The sequence below is a fragment of the Cyanistes caeruleus genome, unplaced genomic scaffold (genome assembly GCF_971803275.1).
Source record: "Cyanistes caeruleus unplaced genomic scaffold, bCyaCae1.hap1.1 HAP1_SCAFFOLD_135, whole genome shotgun sequence".
Classification (NCBI taxonomy): Eukaryota; Metazoa; Chordata; class Aves; order Passeriformes; family Paridae; genus Cyanistes; species Cyanistes caeruleus.
In genome coordinates, this window is record NW_028255932.1 from 376,211 (window position 1) to 383,879 (window position 7,669).

Genomic DNA, 7,669 nt, shown 5'->3' on the forward strand with positions numbered 1-7,669 from the left:
AGATATGGATTAGAACAAGAGCAAAACAAGCTTAAAACTTAAATGGAATAAAGAAAGTTTATTTACAAAAACTACAGGAATAAGAAACCAGAATAAAACTTCCAGAACAACCCTTTTCTCCCCCACTACCCAACCATTCCCTTGTTTACATGACCACATAGAGACAAAAAACTTTAGAACTTTGGTGTTTACAACAGTCCCAATTCCTGCTGGAGTCTTTTCATCAGTCTTTGTAGAGAAACAGAAGTCTTCTTCTGCTATCTATGGAGTTTTTCACAAGAAAATGATTTTTCTTCATAGCTTTCTATTTCTCTGATGCCAGCTGCCCTGAAATCTGTCATCAGTTGTCTCCTCCCATTTCCCATCACTCTGAGGTGTGTTATGGGTCATGAGTCTAGGGATGTCATTTTTATGAATGAGTTATTCAAAGGCAAAAGTTCTCTTCATCTGTTTTTGTGAGCCCTCCTGGAAACAGAAGTTTTCTTTTTGCTTCTTAAAAGCCACAAATCTTCAACTCTTACTTCTCCCCCTCTGTTCCAGGATCTCACAGTGTCACAACTACTTCATCATTTGCTCAAAATCCACACTTGGAAACACTCCATTCCTCCCAATATACTCTGTCATGAATTAAAGGAGGTTTTTTCAGAACACTACTGTCCATCTCCATAGCTTTAACAGAAAAATACTTCAGCTTATTAAAGCATCTCCTTCTTTCTCTTCCCTCTCTAAATTTAATTTTTTTCTTCACTCTCTTTAATGGGTTGATGGTTGATCACTCCCTCTCTCTCTGGAAAAAAACAATCTGCAAGTCTCATGCAGGTAGTAAAAGAGTTAAAATCTTGCTAAAGCTGCAGATGTTGATGGTGTCAGGTTTCAGTTCAGTGGCAGAAACTGCAAACCAAGTCAGGCTGGCCGGCTCCGTTTCTCCCCCACCCCGCCCTCTGCAGCCTTGTCCGGCCTGGAGGGGGGGAGGAGGCCGAGACAGAGCCCTGTGACCTCGTCAGAAGCCAGAAACCAAAGAGAGCAAGAAATTCCCGGCCTCACATCTTCAGGTGGTGTTCACAGGTTGATCTCACTTCTCAACAGTTAAAACCGCTGCCAATTCTCACCCATGGCCAGGAATTAGTCAGGAGAAAAAACTCCCATCAGCCTCCAGCAGTTTCAACTTCCCCAGCTCTCAGAGCTATCTTAAAAGTAAAGTCACCCCAAGACACTGAGCCAGCAAAGTGAGGAAATGCCAGACTCTGCTGCCACAGGCTCTCCCGTGGAGGGAACAGAAGCCCTGCAAATGCTGCCCGCAGCCCCCTGGCTACAGACACCCCGTGTTTTGCTGAAGGTGTTGACAGGAGCTTGACCAAACCAGGGGCATCCTCATGGTCTTTGTGTTTCAATAGCAACCCGGTCACTAAGAAAGAGCAGGGAGACCTACAAAAGCCAGCTCAGGTTCCAGCCAGGGAAAACCTCTACTTACGTGCCAGGTTGGTGAGGTAATAGCCGGCATAGGCGATGCCATAAATGGTGCAAACGGCAACAGCGAGCTGCTCCATCATTGTAGCACTGCTGTGCCAGTTTGCACACTCTGCTCCACCACGAAAACAAACAAGGCTCCTGTCAGTGTGCAGCTGCCCACTGACAAACGCCTCAAGCAGGAGGATGCTCCTGCACTGAGCAAGCCCAAGAGCTGCTCTGACCCTGAGACCTTCCGTGCACCAAGGCAACCTTGGGATGTCACCACGACAAGGTGGCATCCATGCCCTGACATCACAAAGCCAATGCTCTGCGCTGCTCTGGGAATTGATGCAGAGCAACCCAACCTTCCCTACAGCAAACACAAAATTGCCTGGCAGATTCTCCTCTGTCACAAAGGGTCACAAATCCTTTGGTGGGCTGTGGGAAATGGAAAGACAGAAACTTCCACAGATACTGAAGGGTTTAATTTACAGCCTTGGAAGGAGCTTGGGTTCATGCAATGCTAAAGGTTCACAGACGCTGAGTCGAGAATTCATAAGCTTATGTTCCTATAGCTGCAAGTAAGAATATGCCATAAGTAAATAAAAAACTGTATTGAGTGAGATGGTGGAGAGTTTTCATCTGTGATTGTGTGATTTTATAGAGCAAGCTATGAATCTAAATATTATCCTAAAAAGCACATGTGTGTAGGTGAGCTAGCAGTGTATTGGGTGAAAAGCAGACACAGTGCAGCAGAACTTGGCAAAGGTGAAAGGTGATTAAGTAATAATAAACCTCTTCAATTTAGTGCATTAGCCAAAAATCTCAAATTAGCGAATCTCAGCCACTGCACCAGGCTGAAGCTGAGGATCCCCAGCCAAGCTCAGAGGGAGGAGAACACAGCATTTGTGGGATCCTTTCCAGTCTGACTTGCTTTAGCTGGAGCCTGGGGGAGGAGAGAGCAGGAGAAGGGTTGGCTGAGTCCTCTCCCCTCTGCCTTGCCCTTCTCTGCTGGATCCTCAGTTCATCCCACATCCACCCCAAGACTCCATCCCCGTCCTACTGGTGCTGACGGGATTAAAGGAGATAAAGAGGAGATTAAAAAGATAGAGAGAAGAGAAAAAGAGAAGTTTAAATGCAGCTTAAATATGAAAGAAATGCACATGTTAGTGACTGCTGAGAGTTGAAAGGGAGCTGAAGGGTTTGGGAAGGGCCAGGAGCCCGTGAAGGGCTCAGGAGCTGCTGCTGCCGGGAGGGAGGAAATGCACCAATGGCTCCCAGCAGAGTCTGTGCTTTGAGGCTCTTTCCCAAACAGCTGCAGGAGGGAAAGCAGCTGAGTTTGGAGGAAGAGTTTTCTGCTGAGGTTTCCTGTTTGGAGCTGTCACAAGCTTGAGCTGCTCAAGGGAAACGCGGCTCTGCTTCCAGCAGGGCCCAACTGCCCGGGAGCACAACTTGGTTCCCTGGCCCTGAGCCAACGGGCAGCAGCAGCTTCTGTTCCCTCCTGGCTCTTGTGTCATTTCCAGCAGCACAAGACACACCAATAAATGCTCCTCCAGAACATGCCATGAGAAACACAACCTGATTTCATTGCATGGAGGAGCTCTGACAGTCCCACGGGCTCAGGTTTGTTTGTCAGTGAACAGAGCAGGGAAAAGCACAGACACATTCCCTGCACAGGGAATTCACAGGAGGAAAGTGCAGCGCTGGAGGATGTGCTTGGATACAACGTTCCCACGGCAGTTTTGGGGATAAAATCGTCAGCAGAGAGAAAAGAAAAAGTCCTACCAAGGGTGGGCTGGGGAGGGCTGGTGCTTCCCGGGAGGCTCCCGAAGCTCAAGAGGACAAAGCCCAGACCTTGTCCAAGCTGCGAGCTGGGTCTGAGCCAGAAACCAGGGGGTGGCAGAGACATTGCTGCTGAAGGGCTTCAGATTGCCAAAGCTAAAGTGTCCAGCATCAAGGGACAACTTGAGGTTATGGAAGTCCCTGTGCCCACGTTCCATCCCCTCATTTCAAGCTGAAAGCGGAGCTTCACTTGTGACTCTGCTTTTTAATAAAGAATGTAAAAATTCAACAAAATTCCCTTAGAAAGACCCCATGAAGGTTCACAATGTGAGAGCTCACTCGAGGCAGCCCCAACTCCTGCCCTGGTTCAGTCCCTGTCAGGCCCACTGTGCTTTCCAGCTGCTTTGCTCCAGCTCCCCCCAGATCACCACGAATTCCACTGAACTGAAACAAATCCAAATCCTCGTGGGTCGGGACAAGGGCAGGGAGAGGTCACTCAGGGATCACCATCAGGGGCACAACAGCCCGACACGGGGAAATGCACTGAACTTAGGACTGAGCAAATTAGACCAGGAGAATGAGGATTAAAATCAATCTTGAGAAACACCTCCTCCCGCTCCTGAACTTTTCTGTCCGGGCCGCTGCTCGCGGGGCACAGAGAGGGGCCCGGCCGTGTCTCTCCAAACCTCCCTGGGAATCACCCCAGAGCCCTCAGCCTTCCGTGTGCCCATCCCCGGGACCCTTGTCCCTCCCAATGGCTCCCGTGGCTCTCCCATTCCTTCCCAGCCTCTCCCAGTCCATCCCAGTCACCCCAAACGCCCCCCGGTCCATCTCTTCCATCCGTGGATCTCTCGCCCCTCAGCCAATCAGAGCGCGTCCCTCTGATGACTCATCAGTTGCCGGGCAGATCCACAGAGCCGAGAGCCCCGCGCTGGACTCGGCCGCTCAGTGCCGCGCACTTCATTCCCAGTCCCGCCCAGTGCCACCACAGTCCCTCCCAGTGCCACCACAGTCCCTCCCAGTGCCACCACAGTCCCGCCCAGTGCCACCACAGTCCCTCCCAGAGGCCCCACAGTCTCGCCCAGTGCCACCACAGTCCCGCCCAGTGCCACCATAGTTCTTCCCACTCCTTTTAAGCCATTCCCAGTCTATTCCGAGTTCATTCTCACTTCACTGCCAGACCTCTATCCCCTTATCCAGTGTCCCAGTATCCACTCTCATCTCTCTCAGCGTCACCCCAGTCCCTCCCAGTCCATTCCCAGTCCCTCTCAATGCCACACCACTCCTCTCCCATCTCTCCCAGTTTCCCTCCAGCTGATCCCAGTCTGTCCCCACTCTCTCCCAATTCCCCCAGCGTGTCCATCTCGCTGGTGCCCTCCAGCTCCCAGCCCGGCCCCGGCCGCCTGCTCTGCTCCCTGATGGATTTCTCCCCTGCCCACATCCAGCTGAGCTGCTCCCAGGGCCAGCAGCAGCTCTCGGGCCACGTGCTGGCCACTGCCGTGCTCCCCAGCGGGGACTGGAGCCAGCAGCTCCTGGTGCTGCTGGAAACCGCCCCCGGCAATGCGGGCTCAGCTCCAGCTGCCAGGTGCAGCACGGCAGCCTGGAGCACCCCCTGAGCCGGCACTGGGGCACGGCCCGGCCCCCACAGCGCCGGGGGCAGCGGGGGAGGCACTGGGGAGGCCCAGAGGGGGATTGGGGGGTGCTGGGAGGAACTGGGAGGGAGTTTGAGATAGACTGGTTTAAACTGGGGAAGGGATTGAGGTGCTTAGGATGGCTGGGAAGGGGTTTGAAGGAGGTTGGGGAAGGTGGGATGGGGTTCTGGCGTTCCTGGTGGACACTGGGAGGGAGTTTGGGGGTGCTGGGTGTCACTGAGAGGGATTTGAGTGAGCCTGGAGGAGCTGGAAGGAGATTGGGCATTGGAAAGCAGGGATTGGGATGAGGTTGGTTGTGCTGGGAAGAGACTGGGAGGAGTCTTGATGAGTCCTGGTGGGGCTGGGAAGGGACTGGGAGAGGGTTTGGGGGTCCAGGGGCAGTGGGGAGAAATTGGGAGGGGGCTGTGGGATCCTGAGAGGAACAGGAGGGGCTCTGGTGGGTCCTGGGGAGGCTGGGAAGAGACTGGCAGTGATTTACCAAAATAGCGATATTGATCCAGTATCAACATCAATCTGTTAATGGACAAAAAACCTCTCCAACAGTTTAAAGTTACAAAGTGGATGTTTAATCACAGCACTGTGTGAGTGTGGGAGTCACCCCTTAATACGCACTGCAAGTTGACAAAAGATTCCAGTGTCTATTTATTTACAGAAGTCTTAAATATCCAAAATACTAATACATACTAATACTAATGCATATGCATAATGCTAGCACCTCCCATGTGCCACTTCGGATTAGAATTCATGGTAATGATTTTAATGTCATTACGCCTGCATGGTTGGCTCCCTAATTTGAGGAGGGGGTCGTTTTGGTGTGGAGGGTTCATCAAGGGATGAAGGAAAACCGCTCTTCCTCACTCTCACCTTTCTACCTTTACAATGATTAACATTACAAATGACATTTGGTACAACTCCAGTTTCCTCTCTTGTGACTTTGAAATGGGTTTCCAGATGTAAGGTCTGTGATCTTCCTGAACCCATTTATCAGTTTCTCTTTTCTCATTATAAGCACAGAAAAACAAACACACAGTGAAAGGGAATTTTTTACCTCAGTCCGAGATTCATTATCTCAAATCCTGCTTCTCACTTAATCATTAACTCTAAATACTTCCAGCAAGGCCTGTCTCTAGCTGAGATCTCCAAATTTTCTAAAATACCTAATTTTTTGAAATTAATTAGTCCAAAGGAGGTTTCAGAGGGTCCTGGGTGGGCTGTGGGAGACTAGGAGGGTCCTTGGAGGGGCTTGGGGTGTCTGTAAGAGGTTTTGGGGGTCCTGAACCCTGCAGACACCCAGGGATGCTGTGAAATGCTGCCTGCATCAAGATGCTGACAGGGATTGGAGTCTCCGTGTTGGGTTTCGTCTTCCTGGCACTGGGGCTCGGCTTCTGCCTGCGCAGGAAGGTGAGGGGGGGTCCTAGGGGTGGTGTCCTCCGCCCCCCAAGAGCGTGTGTGCTCTCCTCAGGCCCCCCAAGCCCGGTGTCACCCCCTTTTCTCTGCCCACAGAGCTCCTGAGGCAGCAGGAAAAGGTTCTCTAGGATTAAAAGTCAACAAATCCACTCTCCCCAAGGAATTCCCATTGCTGGTCTGTGTCCCAATGGATGTTCCTGCACCTGTGTTCATCCAGGTGCCCACAGGGAGCCAGGAAGATGTGGAACCTCCCAGCCAGGTGTCTTCCCAACACGCATCACCAGGACCACGGATCACCAGGGCTCTGCCCAACGGGGGTCACTGGGGATCATCCAACGCCCATCCTCCCATGGGGGATGGAGCTGGAGCAGCGCACGAAGCTCTTCCCGCACTCGGGGCACTCGCAGGGCTTCCCTTACTGGTGCCCCCGTTGGTGTTGGGTCAAGTGATAGCCCCTGGAGAAGCTCTTCCCACACTGGGGACACTCGTAGGGCCTCTCCCCAGTGTGGATGCGCCAGTGGACGGTGAGGGTGGAGTTGTGCTTGAAGCCCTTCCCGCAGTCGGGGCAGCGGAAGGGCCTCTCGTCTGTGTGAATCCGCTCATGTAGGAGGACATGGGAGCTGCGCTGAAACCTCTTCCCACACTGGGGACACTCGTAGGGCCTCTCCCCAGTGTGGATGAGCTGGTGTTTTCTCAGGTCAGAGCTCCACCCAAAGCTCTTCCCACATTCCAAGCAGGTGTAGGGCCGTTCCCCCGTGTGGATCACCTGGTGTTGCATCAGGTTAGAGATATCTCTGAAGCTCTTCCCACATTTTCCACACTCATACGGCTTTTCCCCAGTGTGGATCATCTGGTGCCGGATCAGGTGGCAGCTGTGGCTGAAGCTCTTCCCACATTCCCCACACTCGTAGGGCTTTTCCCCAGTGTGGATCCTCTGGTGCCGGATCAGCTGGGAGCTCTTTCTGAAGCCCTTCCCGCATTCCAAGCACTTGTGGGGCTTCTCCCCCAGCTCTGAGCTCTGGCTGGATCTCTGGCCGTGTTTCTGGCACTGGGGGGATCTTTCCTCCTCGCAGCTCCCTGGACTGGGTTTGCAGCCCTTCCTTGTGTGGCACCTCCAGGACTTTTCCTCCTCCTCTTCCATTTAGACACAGTATGAAAATTCCTGATGAGGAGGAAAAAAAGACAGGAGAGAGCCTTGGACTGGGGGTTCCTCCATGCCCAAGTTCATCTCAGAAAGTCATTTGGCATCTTGTGTCTGTAACAAACCAAAACACCAAGATTCAGCCCAGACATCCTCCAAACATCAAAACTAGATCAAAAAGATCAAAAACTAATCAAACACCAAATTCAGGCAAAACCCCCTCCAGCATAGAAAGATT